A 20,424-nucleotide genomic window follows, 5' to 3' on the forward strand; every position below is an offset into this window, starting at 1 on the left:
TCCAGGACTGCAGTTGGCAAAAGCAGCTTAGAAGGGTTTTAAAATTTTCTTTAAAGAAAATTTTGAATTTTTTTTTTTGAGATGGAGTCTCGCTCTGTTGCCCAGGCTGAAGTGCAGTGGTGCAATCTTGTCTCACTGCAACCTCTGCCTCCCAGGTTCAAGCAATTTTTGTGCCTTAGCCTCCCGAATAGCTGGGATTACAGGCATGTGCCACTACGCCCAGCTAATTTTTGTATTTTTTCATACAGACGAGGTTTTCCCACATTGGCCAGACTGGTCTAGAACTCCTGACCCAGGTGGTGCGCCAACCTTGGCCTCCCTAAGTGCTGGGATCACAGGCGTGAGCCACCACGCCCGGCCAGATTTTGAAAATTTTTCAAGCAAGAAAGAGCAAAGCTGTAAGAGCACTTTTTGGCTAGAATACACTGGGCCAGCTGATACACCATTGTGAGCCATGTTGATTTGGTTGTAAAATTCAGTGGGTCAAGTAATTAATCCCCTCTAAAAAAAAAATCACAATAGCTATCAGGAAAAATGGTAGTTACAAGACAAGGGAAGCCATCACAGACAAAATGTTGCATCCTCCCAGACTCTTACAAGAATGGTTCAAACCCTAAACAACAAACTGCAAGGTACACCTCAATACCACACGAGGCAGTAAATTTCTTGCACAGCTCAGAAAACAGCTCTTAAGCATGGGCAGGCTTCTCCAAGGTTGGATCTATATGTATTAGTCCTTCACTTGAGCCAATACTTTAGACCACAGAGAATCCAGCAGAGGCTGACCCCAGACATTCACCTGCCGGGGCCAGAAGCATGCCTGCTGACATCCTCCAGCCCCTCTCTGAGAGCTTAATAGTCTTTTCCCTCTCATGCTTCCGGTGAGGTCAGAAGGGTCTGGTAGACCTTTAGAAGCAGAGGTCCAAATCAACTCCACCAAAAATATCAATGAGGCCAGGCGTGGTGGCTCATGCCTTTAATCCCAGTACTTTGGGAGCAGAGGTGGGGTGATCGCTTGAGTTCAGGAGTTAAAGATCAGCCTGGGCAATATAGTGAGATCCCATCTAAAAATTTTAAAAATTAAAAAAAAATCAATGGGAAGATAAACACTTAGTTTTAAAAAGGAGTCCTGGCTCCAACCATTTAAAATAAGAGATATGGCATTATCTTTATGTACTGTAGCTGATTAAAGAGGTTATGATGTCAGATGTCAGTTTCTTAAGGAAAAGAATGCTACAGTTAAACCTCACAGGGTTTCCCAATCTTTTTCAGGATTGGTCACTTTGGGGAACTATGTTTTCTCAAAGAGCTGAGGATTTTACTGACACATAGTTCTGCCACCCTGTCTTGGCTATGGCACCCTGATTTTACCATGGGGGAACCTCTCTTCCCTTGCTCCATTCATGCTGTTCAGATGGTGTTGACCCCACTTCTAGTTCTGTGGATATGGGGGAAGACTCAGGCTTGGCCAATGAATGCACTGAATTCCACGGCCACAGGACTAATTCCAGAACTGCCATGTGGTCCAATCGGAACCAGATGTGTCCTGGTGGAAAGTATACTCTTTTCCTAGTCTTTTTTTTTTTTTTTTTTTTTTGAGACGGAGTCTCGCTCTGTCGCCCGGGTTGGAGTGCAGTGGCTTGATCTCAGCTCACTGCAAGCTCCGCCTCCTGGGTTTACGCCATTCTCCTGCCTCAGGCTCCCAAGTAGCCGGGACTACAGGCGCCCGCCACCTCGCCCAGCTAGTTTTTGTTTTTTTTGTATTTTTTAGTAGAGACGGGGTTTCACCGTGTTAGCCAGGATGGTCTCGATCTCCTGACCTCGTGATCCGCCTGTCTCGGCCTCCCAAAGTGCTGGGATTACAGGCTTGAGCCACCGTGCCCGGCCTCTTTTCCTAGTCTTGAACCTAGAAGGATACGTATTAAGTCACCTTGAGCTGCCATAACAAAATATCATAGACTGGCTGGCTTAAACAATAGAAATTTATTTCTCCAGTTCTGGAGGCTGGGAAGTTCAAGATCAAGGTGCTGGCTGGTTCAGTTTCTGCTGAGGGCCTGCTTTCTGGCTTGTAGATGGCCACCTTCTCACTGTGTCACTGTGTCTTCACATGGTAGAGGGAGAGAGAGTGAACGAGCTGTCTTGTTTCTCTTCTTATAAAGACATGAGTCCTATCAGATCAGGGCTCCACCCTTATGACCTCATTAAACCTTGATTACTTTCTTACTCCAAATACAGTCACATTGGGGGTTAGGGCTTCACCATATGAATTTTTAGGGACACAATTCAGTCCATAACAATGTGTGTCTAAGAGCTGCTGGTTGCCATTTTACTATCATCTGAGGCCTAACAATGAAGTCAATATACAAGATAGCAGAGTGTATAGATAAAGAAAAACAATCTTTTAAGCCCCTAGATCAAGCTATTCCTGAAACCAAATATGCCTGGACTTATTACTATTACTGCCAAGAAGTTATTTTTGCCTTAAACAGTTTAGATCTAGTTTTCTGTCACATGAAACTGTAAAAAGTCATAACGGACTCTCTAATCACCAAACTATTAACTATTAGTTAACTATTTCATCTAGTACTCATTTTAACTATTAATATTTTAACTATTTAATCTAGTACTCTTACTCAAATGTATTTTATACTCTCCTTCCCAATGAAGCAGGTACATTAGACATACTTTAACTCTTTTTCATGACCTACAGCTATCACTATAAATGTCCATTTACTTAATCTAATAGTGATACCCTCAGGATCTTCAGAATTGGGTTAGCTTATTTGCACTTCATTCAGTGGCCCCAGGCTGCTGTACATCTTAAGCTTCATGTCTGCCTGTCTGTTTTCTCCCTTGCTATGAATGTTTCGCCTCAGTGATCTTTTCCCTCTCTCCTAATTTTATGTTTCTAATTTGCCATGCAACTGGCTTGCAAAACAAATAACTAAATTTAAAACAATTATTTTTTTAAAAGGGAGGGGGAGACTAGGCTGCGAGAGGGCCTATGGGATAGCTTCTGTATGCATCTTTGGAGCTGTGCTTTTCCACTTGACAGAGGTTGTGGGGGTGGGGACCTAACTGCTTGGTTTTTACTTTTGCTCCAGGTACATGGCCACATAACCAAATTCTTTTTTTTTTTTTTTTTTTTTTTTTTTTTTTGAGACGGAGTCTGGCTCTGTCACCCGGGCTGGAGTGCAGTGGCCGGATCTCAGCTCACTGCAAGCTCCGCCCCCCGGGTTTACGCCATTCTCCTGCCTCAGCACATAACCAAATTCTAACGGGATGGGAATAATACTCTGCTAAAGGTCAAAGAATTATAACATACATTTAAAAATAGGGAACGGCCGGGCGCGGTGGCTCAAGCCTGTAATCCCAGCACTTTGGGAGGCCGAGACGGGCAGGATCACGAGGTCAGGAGATCGACCATCCTGGCTAACACGGTGAAACCCCGTCTCTACTAAAAAATACAAAAAAAAAAAAAAAACTAGCCGGGCGAGGTGGCAGGCGCCTGTAGTCCCAGCTACTCGGGAGGCTGAGGCAGGAGAATGGCGTGAACCCGAGAGTAGGAGCTTGCAGTGAGCTGAGATCCGGCCACTGCACTCCAACCTGGGTGACAGAGCAAGACTCCGTCTCAAAAAAATATATAAATAAATAAATAAATAAATAAAATAGGGATTTTTGTGAAAATAATGTTGAGAGTTTGTGGGTTTTTAAGGAAATCTACGCTTATATAAGCAGAATATTAAAAATAATAGAATTCTCTAGAAACAAATCAAAATCACGGAGTCCCTTTAAGGAAGCCATGGTAAACGAAGCCACATGGAGATGCAACTGACTGTTAGACAATTAGTGTATTCAACAAGCACAACTCCCGCTGTCAACTAACTCCCACGGCCCTTTTCAATTTTATGTAGTGTGGGTAACTGCCTCCCTGCACCTAGATGAAAACTCCAGGAGTTGTAGGGTTTGTCAGCACACTCTTAGGTAAGAGAACAGAAAGTAAGTAGAAATCCAGTTTAAAGTCGAATCTCCTGTCCTCCAGCTCAGACCTGATTCAGACCAAAATCCCACAGTGGGCAGGGAAGGCGGAGAGGTGGGTGGCAGGAGTGGGCTGGGGGTGGGAGTGGGCATTCTTTCCCCACAGCTGGCTTCAACTTGGTGGGGGAGGAAGAAGAGGGAAGAGGAAAGAACTGTTGTGGTGTCATGATATGTAGTGGTTTTTGCCCACAGTTTCTGGCTAGTAACTCCCATAGTACTAGTTACAGTCTTTTGTTAAAATGTTGGGTGTGTTAGGCCTTGGGACAGGCCTCTGACCTTCTCCTGCCCTCTTTTAACCTGCCCCAAGGCAGGACACTTATCTTCCCCGACCTTTGTGATTGTGAGTCTTAAGACTCTCCCCAGAGAGGGTCAAGTCCATACCCTGGGGGAAGGAATGCTGATGTCAGGAAGCTTCCTTAAAAACCCAAGAGTGCAGGGTTCAGAGAGTTTCCAGACAGCTGAACATGTGAAGGTTCCTGGAGAGTGGTGCCCAGGGAGGGCATGGAAGCTCCCAGTCTCTTCCCCCACACCTCGTCTTATGTGTTCTTCATCTGTATCTTTGCAAAATCCTTTATAATAAACCAGTAAATGTAATTTGGTGTTCTCCTGAGTTCTGTGAGCCACTCCAGCAAATTAACTGAATCCAAAGGAGAGTTGTGGGAACCCCAACTTGAAGCCGCTCTGTCAGATGATCCAGAGGCCCAGGCTTGCAGCTGATGGTAAAGGAAGGAGGGAGCAATCTTGGGGACTGAGCCCTCAACCTGTGGGATCTGGCACTGTCTTCAGGTAAGCAGTGTCAGAACTGAATTGGAGGACACTTGGCTGGTGGCTGCTGCTTGGTGATGGGGAAGGACCCCCACACATTTGGTCACAGACATTCTCTCTGTGTTGATGGTTGTTGCCGTGTAAGAGTCGAGGAAAACCACAATTAGAGGAAAGAGTTTTTCCCCACACAATTGTTCTTGGACCAGCCCTACGCTAATCTCAAACTGGCTCTTCTTCCAAGGATGCTGTGTAGGGCCTCTTGGTGGTCATCTGCTGAGCACCTCTCTCCTGCCATTCCCTTGTCCTCCAGGGATGGAAGCCTCTCTATTTCTGTTGCTTGTGACTCTCTGCTCAGCCCACAACTGCTTCAGCCCCTGGGCATTGGACTCACCATTTCTTTTATTTTCTGTTTCTGATGCTTTGAAATCTTGGGGCCTTGCTGACCCTGGAGGGACTGCCCCTCCCAGGGTGAGCCAATTCCCAGAGATAGTAAACAACCCTCCAGAGAGCTGCTTTCGGAATGCACACTGGCCAGTCCAGAGCATGGCCCCACTACCTCCTCTACCAGCTCTCATACTCTGGTATTCCCTGCCCTAATCACCCCAGGGCCAGGTACCAGACAACTAGGGTCAGCCTCTATGTCCCAGCGCCCACTGAAATATTCAAACTAGCCAATCCTAAACCTGCTTATCCCCGCCCATTCCTTACTATGGAAATGCTCTGTCTACAGTTTCTTCCCCTCCCTCTGCCTCCAAACCGACCCTGACGCTTCTCCATGTGGCCCCTATAGCATGCTCTGCCCCTCCTCTGGGAACTGTATCTTCTCAATAGCAGTTGTCTCCCGGTCTGCTGTCCTTACTGAACCCCAAATTTCCTATTAATACACTCTATTTTAAAACAGGCGTCTGGACAAAAACTTCAGCTGCTTTGGGTAGGATCTCCTGATGTTTCTGAGCAGACCTATTGGGCAGGAACTAAGACACGCACCTGGATTCCCCCACATTTGGCTGTGGGAAGCACCTACACATCCCTTGCCCCAGCGCATTAAGCACAGGCCATTCCCAGCACGGGAACACTCTCCCTGCTCTGCCTCAAGCAAAAAAGCATCCAGCTCTTAGCCTTTGGGTTTTCCAAGCCGAAGTCTGGCCAGAAGCACCTCTGCCCTTCCTGAGGCATCCCATGTGCTATGGTTTGGATGTGGTTTGTCCTGCCAAAATTCATGTTGAAATTTCATTGCCAGTGCAGCAGTGTTGGGAGATGAGGCCTAGTGGAGGTGTTTGGGTCATGGGGGTGGATTCCTCACGAGCAGGTTAATGCCCTCCTGAGACAGTGACAGCATTCTTGCTCCCACAGGACTGGATTAGTTACCGTGAGAGTGGGTTGTTATAAAAGTGAGTCTGGCTTCCTGGACTCTCTCTCTTGCGTCCTCTCTCACCGTGTGATCTCTGCACATGCTCACTCACTGCTCCACCTCACTATGTTCTGCCCCAGTATGTGGCCCTCACCAGAAGCCAGCCAGATGTGGCGCTATGCTCTTGAAGTTCCCAGCCTGCCGAATGGTGAACTAAATAAACATCTTTTCTTTATAAACTACCCAATCTCAGGTATTCTGTCACAGCAATACCAAATGGACTAAGACACATCAGAGGTCACTCACGCGTTCTGAGGCGAGGAAGAAGGGTAAAGAGTTCACAGCAATAGTTTCCTCCATAGATATCCACCCCCTCCCAGATTCTCTCTCCTCCACTCTCCTAACCTTTTCATAATCCTTTGAGTGTGAGAGACTAGAGTGTCATAAAATAAAACAGTTCTCTGGACATTTATTTTGAAAATCTGCACATGGTGACTTCGCCTTGGAATTTTGTATATATCATTGTTCAGAGCCAATACTTCAATGTTAACATTTTCAAAAAGAGTGATATGGGTGGTTTTTAAATATTTTCCTCGTATTTACTTTTAAATTCAAGAAGTTTTCTTTACTACTCATATGAAGAATATCAGATGATTCTCATTTGAAAGAGTGACTCTAATGAAAGGCAGATTATCATACACATTTGTTTGTTTTTTTGTTTGTTTGTTTTAGACAGATTCTCAGTCTGTGATGCTCAGGCTGGAGTTCAGTGGTGCGATCTCAGCTCACTGCAACCTCTACCTCTCAGATTCAAGTGATTCTCCCACCTCAGCCTCCCAAGAAGCTGGAATTACAGGCATGTGCCACCACACCTGGCTAATTTTTGTATTTTTTTTTTTTAGTAGAGACAGGGTTTCACCATGTTGGCCAGGCTGGTCTTGAACTCCTGACCTCAAGTGATCCACCCACCTTGGCCTCCCAAAGTGCTGGGATTACAGGCATGAGCCACTACATCTGGTCTATTATATACATTTGTGAAATCCCAATTATCTATCATTTTCCCCCTGACAAAGGACCCCAAGTTCAACCTATTAATCAAAGCCAAACATCTTAAAAAAGTAACTGTGTCTGCTGCTTACATTTCTAGGGAGCTTGCTGGTAAGGTCAGACTGAAGTCTCCACACTCTGAGTTATGTAAAGATTATAGGACTTTGAAATTTATACCGTCCTTTCTCCTCGCAGGGTTTAAGGAAGAATAGTAAAGACAAGATCATGGATTAAAGATAAAACAGGATATGCATCTCAAACTAGTTCTTCATGTTTATCTCTTTGGTCCTTGCTCTTCATAGATAATGGTAAAAAAATAAGGCGGAGTGCTTTCTGCCCCTCAAACAGGTTTAGGAAGGAATTATGCAGTGTATGCTGGCACAGGAATATCTTCATGGGGAAAATGGATTCATCAGATTATTGCTGCAATTTACTGAGCAACAGTTTCCAGCTGAATGAGAGTAAATTCACCCAAATGTTCTATGACTTCAGGTTATAACTATTTGAGAGTCTGAAGCCACAAGACCAAAGAGCAGAATAAAAGAAAAGTGACAAACTACTCAGAAAAGGAAAGTGGCAAACTACTTCCCATACTCAGAAGCGCAGATAAAATCCTTCAGGATCTTTTAGTACAGCAGTTTCCAAACTTTTTAGCCACGTTCACAGTAAAAAATACATTTCACACTATAACCCAATAAACACACACACACACACACACACACACACACACACTAATAGATGATAGAGATATCTAGCAAAACATAAATAACTATGAACAAGAACTTTACAAGAGATTTATTTTCTCTACTACTTATGATGCATTCTAATAATTTTTATTCTATTCTATTTCATTGTTATGCTGGCCCATACCCTGTAAATTGATTTCTCTATCCACTAATGGACAGTGAACTGCAGTATGAAAAGCTCAGCCTTAGAAGAACAGCCCTCACGCTTCTTGATGTCCTAGATCACTAGGTGAGGAAGGGGTTTAAAGAATAGAATAGAATTCCTGCTGTATACCAGGCTGAGAGTAAAAAAATGTGGGTGCTACTCACCACCCTGCAACTATCTACTCCCTACGTATTCTCCTGGGTCTCAGAATGGTTGCTATAAAATAAGTACTTGTGATTTCGATTCCTTTTAACTCTGAAATTCAAATGTACATTATTTGATCATCACTATAAAACATAAGAGAGATGAGCATCAAATTTACAAAGAGATAAGGCTGACAACTGTCTGGGGAGGAAGACCCCTTCTTTAGTGTGTTGGGATTCCACCTCCCACCTCTGCCTTATCTTTTTCAAATAAGTTTATTGAGATAAAATTCATATACCATACAATTCACCCATTTAAAGTATAAAGTGTGCAACTTAATGTTGTTTAATATATTCACAGAGATGTGCAACCTTTGAAACAATCTAATTTTAGAACATTTTCGTTCCCTCTAAAAGAAATCCCACATTCATTAACAGCCAATCCACATTGTCCTCTACCTTCACTCCCAATCACAAATCTACTTTCAATCTCTATAAAGTTTCTTATCCTGGACATTTCATATAAATGAATCACACAATATGTGACTTTTGTGACTGACTTCTTTCATTTAGCATCATGTTTTCAAGGTTTATTCATGTGGTAGCATGCCTAAGTACTTCGTTCCTTTTTATTGCTAAATAATATTCTATTGTATGGATATACCACATTTTATTTATCTGTTCATCAGTTGAGCATATGGGTTGTTTCTCCATTTTGGCTATTTTGAATAATGCTGCTATGGACATTCATATACAAGTTTCTGTGTGGATGTGTTTTCATTTCTTTTGGATATACACTGAGGAGTGGATCTGCTGGGTAGTATGGTAACTTTATGTTTAACTTTTTCAGGAATAGCAAAACTGTTTCCAAAGTCACTGTACTATTTCACATTCCCATTATCAATGTATGAGGGTTCAAATTTCTCCACATCCTAGCCAGTGCTTGTTATTGCCTGCCTTTCCAGTGGATATAAAATGGTATTTCATTGTGGTTTATATTTGCATTTACCTAATGACTAATAATATTGAGCATCCGTTCATGTACCAACTGGCCATTTGTATATCTTCTTGGAAGATATGTCTATTCAAATCCTTTACTCATTTTCAGTTAGGTTGTCTTTTTAATTATTTTTAGTTTTTAAGTACTGAGTTGTAAAAATAATAATATATCCATATATGTGGATTATTTTATAATAATATATCCAGATTGTATATATTACATATGTATATGATAGTAGTGCCTTATCAGATATATGATTTGCAATAACTTTTTCCATTCTATTAGTCTTTTCACTTTTTTGATAGTGTCCTTTGGAGTGCAAGAGTTCTTAACTTTGATGAAGTCCAGTTTATCTATTTTTTCTTTTGCTGCTTATGCTTTCTTTGTCATATCTAAGAAACAATTGCCTAATTTATGGTCATGAAGATTTATGCCTTTATTTTATTCTAAGAGATTTATAGTTTTAGCTCTTACATTTAATTTCTTCATCCATTTTGTACTAATTTTTGTTTATAGTATGAGGTTGAATCAACTCATGTTTAATGTTATTATTGATAGTGTTGGATTTACCTTGGCCATTTTGCATTTTATTTTCATATATCTCATGTATTTTTTGTTCCTCTATTCCTCCTTTATTGTTTTCTTTTGTATTAGATATTTTCTAGTGTAATTTTTATTCTGTTTAATGACTTTTTAATCATTTTTGAATTATTATATTAGTGGTTACTCTAGGGCTTACAAAAAAGAATCTACTTCAGTATTATATTGATTTAGTTCCAGTAAAATAGACCTTTTACTCCTATGTAGCTCCATTCCCTCTGCACCATTTTTGTACTATTGTTATTATATATATTATGTCTCTATATATTAAAACCCAGCAATACATTTTTATAATTATTAATTTATATAATCTATGTTTTCTAAGGAAGATGACAGAAGAAAGGAGAGCAAGCATATATTTATGGAGTGTCTTTATGAACTCTACTTATCCTTTCTAGTTCTCTTTATTTCTTCCTTCCTAAAGATTTGTGTCATTTTCTTACTCCAATACAGCTTTGTTCTCACCCATCTCCTTTGTGCTACTGTCAAACATATTACATTTTTATATGATATAGGCCCAATATTTACGTACGTATGTATATATCTGTATAGATAGCTTGTATACTTTCTGTTAAAATCAGTCAAGAGAAGAATGTACACAAATATTCAATTATACTGTCTTTTGTAATTTTTACATGTTACTCAAATTATTGTTTGATGATGCCTGTTTCAGCTTTAAGAACATCTTTTATTATTTCTATTATTTCTTATAAGTCAGGTTGGGTGGATTCTGTTAGTTTTTGTTCATCTGAGAAAGCCTTTACTTAGCCTTGATCATGAACAGTAACTTTGATGGACAGAAGATTCTTGGTTGACAGTTTTTCCACTTTCAGCACTTAGAATATATGATCCCACTGCCTTCTTGCCTCTATTGTTACTAATGAGAAGTCAATTGTTATTCTAACTGGGGTTCCTGTGTATATAATGAGTCTTTTTTCCTGCTTTCAAGATTTTCTCTTTGCCTTTCAAAATTTTAACTACGATTTTAACTATAATAAGTCTGGCTGTGGATCCCTCTGTATTTATGCTACTTGGTGTTCATTAAGCTTCTTAAATGTATAGATGGCTTTTCATTAAATTTGGTAAGTTTTCCACCATTATTTCTTTGACTATTTTTTTCTATTCATTTTTCTCTCCCCTCTCTTTCTGATGCTCTCATTACACATATGTTGTGCTTAATGGTATCCCCTATTTCTTTCAGGTTCTATTTATTTATTTATTTATTTGAGACAGAGTTTCACTCTTGTCGCCCAGGCTGGAGTGCAGTGGTGCAATCTCGGCTCACTGCAACCTCTGCCTCCCGGGTTCAAGCAATTCTCCTTCCTCAGTCTCCCAAGTAGCTGGGATTACAGGCACCCGCCACCACGCCTGGCTAATTCTTGTATTTTTAATAGAGACAGAGTTTCACCATGTTTGCCAGGCTTGTCTCAAACTCCTTACCTCAAGTGATCCGCCCCACTCAGTCTCCCAAAGTGCTGGGATAACAGGTATGAGCCACTGACCGCTGCCTGTTCATTTATTTTCATTCTTTTTTTCTTTCTGTTTTCAGGCTGCATAATCTCCATCAATCTGTCATTAAGTTTGCTGATTCTTCTGCTAGCCCAATCTACTGTTAAGCCACTTTAGTGAATCTTTCATTTCAGTTATTATACTTTTCAACTCCAAAATTTCCATTTGGTTATTTTGTAAAACAATTTCTATCTCTTTATTGATATTCTCTATTCAATGAAATGTTGTCATCACACCTTCCTTTAATTCATTAACCATGATTTCCTTTAGTCTTCTACACAGATTTATAATAGCTGCTTTAAAGTCTTTTCTAAGACTACCATCTGTCTCATTCAAAAGTTGTTTCTATTGTCTTCTTTTTCCCCTATGTATGGGTCCCACTTCCCTGTTTCTTTGAAACTCTGCTCTGCTCTACAAGTGGACACAGGTGGAGGTGGTGCCGTGGTCTTCTCAGTTTTCCTCTTCCACCATGGACCCCTATTCTATGAGCCAGCTTGGGTAGGGGTGATTGGGATCCCAAAATTTTCAGCCTGAAGTGCCTAAGTTAGAGCTCCTACCCTACAGGGGAGGGGTGGTGGGTAAGACAGAGCTGGTCCTCTTTGCTGAGCCCACCTGGAATAGGGCTTCTGCTATACAGGACTGCAGAAGGATGAGAAATATCAGCAGCCTGCCCCTACCAAAATGAAACAAACCATAGCCCCAAACGGGGGTACAGGGTAAAGAGAGTGCCCATCTTCTTGGCAACACATATGGGTAGACTTTCTATCAAACAGAGTTGAGGGTGGATAATGAAGAGGGTCATGGCTGAAATGTAACGGAGACTCTTATTTTTTTACCTAGATTCAAATGTTGTTAAGTAATTGTTTCTTCATTTGCTATATGCTCTTATGACTATTAACAGAGACTTCAAACAATTTTTTAAAATATTTTCACTGGTTAAATTTCTGTTTTACTGTAAAGAGTATCTACCAAGCTCCCTACTCTGTTGTTATGGAAGTGGTTCCTCCCCTCTGTTTTATTGTGAATACATTCATGCATTTTCTACCTACCTTAAAATAAATTAGTTCTATTTTTTATGTAAAAACTAGAACTAGTAGTGGAGAAATGTAGAAAAGAGCATTCTTAAAGTGTTGTATTTTTCATTATGTTTGTATCCATAAACACAAGCTTTGTCCATATGAATGACTAAGTTAGAATATTTGTAATTCATTCCATCAGAATGAGTCTAAAGTTGTGGCTGGTAAAGAGGAGGAAAAAAAGAAAACCTTTGAGATATTTTCAGCCACAAGAATGTTTTGCATGCCAGGAGCCAGAAGGTAAAGGAAAGGTTTGGGGTATGGGATTCAGGCATTTAAGCAAACAGGGAGACGGCTGGAACTGACACTGCAAGCTCTTAAAATGATGCAGAGGGAAGTATAGGTCAGGAGAAGAAAGGTGAAAGTGAATACTAACTTACAAACAAGTACTTCCTCAGTTCTAAGAGCTTTACCTGTCAGTACATATGTAACCCTCACAACAATGAATTATGAGACAGGCACTATTTTTTGGAAATTGAGGAACACAGGGGTTAAGTAACTTGCTCAAGTTGATAGCTAGTGCCACCCCTGCTCTTCACTACTTTGTCCTCCAGCTTAGGGGAGGGAGTTTTTCACACTCACAGTTCCTTAGTGTGGCTGACCTTGCAGGTGAGATGACCTAATACCTATTCTAAACTCCTCCAGTGTTCAGAGGCTGGGAAACTTAAAGACAGCACTTCTCAGACTCTGTTGGGGCAGGGCTCTCAATGTCAATTGGGTTTGCAAATTGGAAGTGTGTGAATAAGCTTAGACAGATGGGAGATAAGGAAGAGGCTGCATCCTGTAGCTGGTGGAGCATTTATGCAGCTGTGCCCTGTCTCTGGCTTCCTGGACACCAAGAGATGAAGGTACCAACCATGGGCCTCCCATCCTTGCACTGGGCCATGGCAGTCTGGGATTAAAACCCAGCCATTCCATTAGAGGCCTCCTTGGAAGCCCAGCCTAGAACCTGCTGCTCTGGCTCTTAATAACTCCTCTGGGTTAGCAACTAATTACCTATAGTAAATCTCTTTCTGCTTATAGTGTCTGAAGTGGTGTTTTATTTCCTGCCTTGATCCCAGACTGATAATAATCTTCTCATCTTTCTTTTCCCTTCCCCTATACCATTGTCTGCAGAAAGAATAATGTCAGACAGTAGAAAGGAAGCAGGGGAGAATAATTTGGGCAAATTCATTCATTCATGTGTTCACTCACGAAACGTTGAGTGCATACCTGCCATGCTCTAGGGACTAGACCAGACACCTCCTCCTCCCACCTTCCATCCCCCTCAGCGACTCTTGCTAGGATGGGATACTAGGATACAAACAAGTGGGGAAGAGGGGGCAGTTGTGGTCTCATGTCTCTATGATTTGCACACACTGTCCCCTCTTTCTAGAACACCCTGCCTTCTTCTCTCATCCACCTTCCCATCTTACTAATCTTATTCACACACTTCCAATTTGCAAACCCTATTAGCATCCAGAGACCCACCCTAACAGAATCTGAGAAGCAGTGGCAGGTTCCTAAATGCTGTTCAGATACCACGTCCTCTCCGGAGCCAGGATTTGAACCCAAACAGATTATTTCAGAGTCCATGTGCTTAACTACCAGGCAGGAGGCAGGGTAAGGTTGGAAAGAAGGGAGGTGACAAGGTCCAGGTAGGACAATCACGTGTAACATCCATATATAAGCCAGGGGCTCGTTTATTAAACTGCAAGTCACACAGCTCTGCCAGAAAGATCTGCATTTCCTCAGGAGGAAATTTATCTTGTGGGGTTGATTATGAACATGCCATGTTTTGCCCACTTACCTTGGCAAATAGGGAACGAGTAGAAACCAGAGCGGCAGGTATCACATCGAGGGCCCTCAACCCCAGGGCGGCACAGGCACCGTCCGTGGGCATCACATATTTCGGGGAGAACGCCTTCCGGATTACAGTCACACCCTGCGGAAGACAGGAAATTTTCAGAAGGGGTCTCCATCTTCCATCCCTTTCTTAATTTCTCCCTTCCTCTAGGTTTCTATCATGGAAATACAGATTATGAATTATCTTCTTAACTCAGAAGACTACATCTTGAAGGGAAATTTTTAAAAATTCACAAAAGGTTAGACATATCATTAAAAAAAACATGTAGGGATGGGCATTCATTTGCAAACCGTTCTTTTAACATCTATTCATGTGGAAACATTTTCTTTTCCCTCTAAAGCTGAGCTTTGTAAAGTATAACTTCAATTTAATAGATTCCCATCTCGTGACAGTCATGAATTAAACATATTTCTTCGTTCTAATTTTTAGAAGAAAAGAAACTAACATCAATTCAGCCCTACTACATGCCAGACCTCGGGGGCTTCCCTTGGATCGTCTCACTGACCCTCCCGGCACTGGCCTTCCCCACAGTCAGGCTGCTTCTAGTACCTCTATCCAGGGCTTTCCCACCTCAGGACCTCTGCTCAGGCCAGTGTCTCCACCTGGTATGCACTTCCCTTAGTTCTTAGCACAGTCAACTCTTTCTCATCCACCAGGCATCAGTTCAAACATCAGCTCCTCAGAAGGTCCCCCTGACCAGTCAGTATAAATGGCCCCCACTTTCTTCCTTTTATTCTCTATCTTAACTTTGCTTCTCTTTCACAATGCTTTCATTTTGGGGATCGTATATTGGCCCGTGACTTGCTTTGACCACTAGAATGAGGTGTAGGTATTGTCATGTGACTTCTGAGTCCAGGTCACCACAGGCCTTGCCGTTTCCACTCTTGCCCTCCAGGAATCCTGAGACCACCGTGGAGGGACACAGTCTGGCCTCCCTGAGGACAAAAGGCCACAAAGACAGAGACTCCCAAATGTCCCAGCTAAATCCAGCCCCAGAAGACCCTCCAGCAAGTCCAGCAGAAGACCTGCCCAGCCAACTCACACAATTGAGAGAAAAAACCCTTGTTCTTTTAAACTACTTAGTTTTGGGGTGACTTATGAACCAGAAATAGATAAGAAAATCACCCAGCAGACTGAACACCTAGTGAAAGGTCACCACAGGCCCCCAGGGCCAGTACACAGTATTCCTTGGGAAATAGATACTGCTCAAAAATAATAATTAAGTCAAATAAGAGCCCTGTAAGACAGGTAAGTGCTTTATAGATGAAAAAATAAAAGATGCTCAGAAAGGTTAATTAAATAGCCTAAGGTCACACAGCCAGGGAAGCAGTGTCAGAATTTGAACCCAGGACTGCCAGATTTCAAAGCCCATGTTCTTTCTATTATACTAAAAATACAAGCTGAGAATGATATGCCATTTTAGCATACTGACTGCTTCCAGCAAAGGCACTTTAGAAGCAGCAGATATAGGAAGCGTTCTCTGATCTCACCCTTTCTACCTAAAAGCAGGTCATAAAATTTCCCAGGAGAAAGGTGCCTGCCCTCCTTGTACCAGGAGGACAGCATACTTATCACTGGAGACTGGGAGTCGACTGGATTGGATCTGCACCAACAAACCCACTAAAATAACCCTTAGTTTCCCCCAATGCTTCCTAGCCAGGGTCCCACAATGTAGAGCCACTAGCCCAAGCTCTTTTGTCTTGTCACACTCCATACTTCATTGTCCTTTGTGTAAACATGTACAATACATAGGCTCTGGGGCCTAATGGCTTTTTCTGGTCTTGATTTTCCTTCTAGAGACTCTCATGTACATGTAAAAATATTACATAAATTTGTAGGCTTTTTTGCTGTTAATCTGTCTTAGGTTCATTTAATTCTAGGCCCACCCATGGGACCTAAGAGGGTAGAAGAAAGTTTTTCCTCCTTTTCAGAAGTGACAAGGACACATTCATGACGAGGGAAGCCTTGGAACCCAGGCTGGCACGAGCACCAACCACCCTGTCCGTCCATCACAGCTGCCATACAAGGTCCTAATGCCACAGCCCTGTAGGCTGAGAATGAATGCCACAGGGAAAGAGAACATTTTTACTATGAATTACAGTCTTGGCATTAAACGAGGTATTGAGATTCAGTGAGAAACTTGGGCTTTACCTTGGCATTGAGGTGCAAAGAATTCTGATTAAAATAGAAAAAGAAAGAACATCCCACACCTCATCCCTAAGTCACAGTGATTATATCTCAAGAAAATCCCTTGAATCCCTCTGTACCGCCAGAGTTCCAGACCTCATCTTTGTTTGCCTGGATTATTTTGAGAACTTCCTAAGGAGGCTCTCTGCTTCCCATCTCTCTCCTTCTGATTCATTCTCCATGCTGGTGTCAAGAGTGATATTTCAAAAACATCAGCCTTTTCATATCACTTCCCAGTTTTAAATCCCTTGACAGTGACCCAATGTCTGCAGGACACAATACGAAGTCCTTCACATGTGACAGAGTAGATCCTTCAACATTTTCCAGGCTGCCAGCAACCCATGGGGCATCTTTGTGTAAGTTAGAAAAAGGTGCCCCTTCCTCAAGATGCTTTCCTGTCACCTGCTATAAAATCATCATCATCAATATGCAAATCTGCAATGTCTTCCATAATTGCGGTGCCCCTTAGATGAGGCACAGCTGTGCTTCGCAAACCTACACATCTGAACTGGCTGCCCACTCAGGTCTTTTCTTTTTTTTTTTTGAGACGGAGTCTCGCTGTGTCTCCCAGGCTGGAGTGTGCAGTGGCGTGATCTCGGCTCACTGCAAGCTCCGCCTCCCGGGTTCACGCCATTCTCCCGCCTCAGCCTCCGAGTAGCTGGGACTACAGGCATGCCACCACCTCGCCCAGCTAGTTTTTTTTTTTTTTTTTTGTATTTTTAGTAGAGACGGGGTTTCACCATGTTAGCCAGGATGGTCTCGATCTCCTGACCTCGTGATCCACCCGCCTCGGCCTCCCAAAGTGCTGGGATTACAGGCTTGAGCCACTGCGCCCGGCCAAGGTCTTTTCTTATTCCTCTAGGTCCTCTCCTTGAACTTCCTCTCTCTATCCCATGCTTCAGTCCCAATGACCTGTCTGCCATCCCCTCTCTCCTAGCCCCATGGCTTCTCTTCCCTGCCCCTCTGCCTGACTGGCTCCTCTTCATGCTCCAAGACTCAGCTCGGATACCTCCTCCTGCTGCTCTGGGGAAGCTCTTCCAGGACTCTGTCTCTCTCCTTTCTCCCCTCCCCGCTCCCTCCTTTCCTCCCTCATTCCTTCCTACCTTCACCCTGGCTGTAAGGCTGCCCCTCCCATATGCTCTCATGGCACTTAACTCCTGCCATGAGAACTGTTGACCTTTCTATGTCTCCTCAGACTGGGAGCTCCCAGGCAGGAGGAACTGTGTATCAGGCAGCTGCCTGGCAGTGACTAGCACAGCATAGGCACTTAATAAAAGTTTAATGAATGAAGATTATGGTAAATATTCAAGACTGCAACTCTCCTCAGTAGTCACCATTCCTTAAATTCTCCATGACTGGCATCTGTGCAGAGCCTCCAAACTGAGTTACGAGAATGTGCCTGGCCCTCTCTGAGCCTTAGCGGGCAGGTCTCTAAGCCAATGTGACTGTCCCACCCTGCAGAGCTGCTGTCCTCGAGTGGCCCAGTATCTGACATGAGACGGTCCCCCACACAGTGCAAGAACGCACAGCACCATGGGTAGACTGAGGAGGAGTGTGGGTGGGGCAGAAGCAGGGAATGACGTCAGGACTGAGGTCCTGTTATAACTGACCTCCAGGGAGCCCTTGGCGCCGCCCAGCAATCCCACGACTTTCCCAAACCCGTCCTCCCCTCTACATTCCTGGATGACTCATACCTTCTCCCTACTCAACCCCAAGGCCTCCTCTCCTGCTTCTTGCTCTCACCTTGTTTGTTATTCCACAGAGAAAACAAAACACAGCCAGAAGAGAACATCCACGAGCTCCCACCGCTGCCCCTGCCTACCCCTCCTCCGGCCCATGCATTCTGCTTTCTCTTGCTTTAATCTTTCCCTCTCAACAAACAGCAACTTCTTCCTTCTATTTGCTCAACTGAAAAGCCTTGGAGTCAACCCAGAGCCCTCTCTCTCTCTCATGTTCCACTTCTGGTCTAGCAATCCCCCAGCAAATCCTGCTGGTTCTACCTTCAGACGATAGCCACAGTCTGTCCGCTGCTGTCATCTCCGCTGACACCACCTGGGTCTGAGCCACCATCATCTCTTCCTCATGGATTATGAAAAAAGCTTCCCATCAGGTCCCCTTGCTTCTTCTCTTCTCTTTTCCTGAGACTTTCTTTCAATACAGTAGACCCAGAGAGCCTTTATATAACGTCACTTCTCTGTGCAAAAGTCTCCACGGCTCCTGTCTCATTTAGAGTAAAAGGGAAGGCCTCTCTAGTGGCTGACGAGGGCCTCCCTCCAGCCCTGGTGCCTTCCTTTCCTACCAGTCTCACCTTCCCTCACTCCACTTTCACACACCAGGCCTCTTTCTATTCGCTGAACACCCTTGGCCCAGGGTTGCCCCTGCCCCGGGGACTTTGCGCTTGCTCTTTCCTGCACCTGCTTCAGTGAGGCCTTCCCTGACTGCCCTAATCTAAATCTGTAAACCTCACGTTCCCTAACCTCCTCTCTGCCTTGTTTTTTCAGCAGCACTTATCACCAAAGCTGCCTCCAGACCATACCTGAGTTACTATATTGCTGTAGAGCCTGAACTTCACTGCCAAGGAGAGCTCTTCAGAAACCATCTCCTCTGCTGGTCCACACCGTGCTATTGTGAGCACGAAACATTCAGCTCAGGCTGAGACTTAGCTATTGTGAGCACGACACATTCATTTCTGTTCATCGTTATACAAATGGGAATGTCTGGCCAAGAGGAGGGGAACCCGTGCTCACACATGCCTGGCACTACCTCCTCCCCAGTGACTACCAGGCCTCTGCTGGCACCCTGGGGTAGGAGAGGCAAACTCAGGGGATGTGAGCATGAGTCAGATGGTGCCCAGTCATGGGCTGTGCGCGTGTGCTGTGCCCTTTCCTTGGTGCCAGTGTGCCCTTCTGAGAACCTGTGCATCCCTGCGGATGCCATAATGGGTTTATGCAGGAAACTCCCCATGGCTCCAGAACCCAGCCCAGAGGCCTGGAATCTTCTCACATGAGTTAGTTTATACCTATGATGTGAATGGCTCCCCCTTAAAACTGGCACCCACGTTCGGAATACAACTCTGCCTCTCACAGTCTAATGAATTAGCTATTTTCCTTGCCTGGGTTTCTATATTATATATGTTATTACCTGGGTCCCTCCACAGGAATATAAGCTCCAAGAAAGCTGGGAATTCTTTTCTATTCTGTCTACTGCTAAGTCCCCAGCAGCCAGAATGGTACTTTGCACATAACAGGGAATCTTAAAATACTTAGGGAACGAATGATTAGGTAAATGTAACACCCACATCCTCTGGTACTCACCCCTCCACCCCCGGAGACTGCGTACTGCACACCACTGCTACTCTCTGCCAGGGGCTTGTTTGGGGGCTGCAGAAGCTCCTCAGCCTTCCTGAAGGGCAAGCCGTAAGTGCCAGACAGTGAATGCCCCAGAAGCACTAAAGCCTCCATTAACGGCAGATAACTGCCATTACCTGCCATCGCACCTTTATCATGGTCCCCTTCACTCCCTGACTCTCTCCCTTCCTGGGATCACCTCCCAAATAAATGACTTGCTCTCCATTCCTTTCTCAGGGTCTGTTTTCAGGGAACTCAAAAAAAGACAACAGACCACGGGCTGCCACTGAAGGTCTTCGAGCAAGCTGGTGATATCTAATCCAAGCTCTGTGCAGTTTCCTACGTCAGGTAGTGCCCTCGTAAGAGACAGGCTGGAGTGGGGACTGATGGGTGGGTAGTAGGTCAACTAGGAGACACCTGCAAGGCACCTACCATGCTCTAGGAAGGGAGACTTGGCCTTGGATGTGGCAGTGTGCACAGGAAGTAGGAAAAGAATAAGGGCATAACATTTTCACTGGAGTTAAACCAAAAGGGAGGTTACTTGCCTCTTATGTCTCCAGCTACTGGATCTTCTGGACTTGGAGTAGAAACAGGAAAAATGGGAATTTCTGTAAAGATAGTTTA

At 43.6% G+C, this 20,424-nt stretch overlaps 1 protein-coding gene across 1 annotated transcript in view; it reads right to left on the bottom strand.

The window, feature by feature from the left end:
- Window positions 1–20,424, bottom strand: part of LAMA3 (laminin subunit alpha 3) — a 183,254-nt gene that overhangs the window by 158,816 nt on the left and 4,014 nt on the right. The window contains exon 3 of the mRNA XM_015121683.3: window positions 14,210–14,344. The gene's annotated coding sequence lies outside the window, so the exon portion shown is untranslated. The remainder of the gene's footprint in view (window positions 1–14,209; window positions 14,345–20,424) is intronic.

The sequence above is a fragment of the Macaca mulatta genome, chromosome 18 (assembly GCF_049350105.2).
Source record: "Macaca mulatta isolate MMU2019108-1 chromosome 18, T2T-MMU8v2.0, whole genome shotgun sequence".
In the NCBI taxonomy this organism is placed as follows: Eukaryota; Metazoa; Chordata; class Mammalia; order Primates; family Cercopithecidae; genus Macaca; species Macaca mulatta.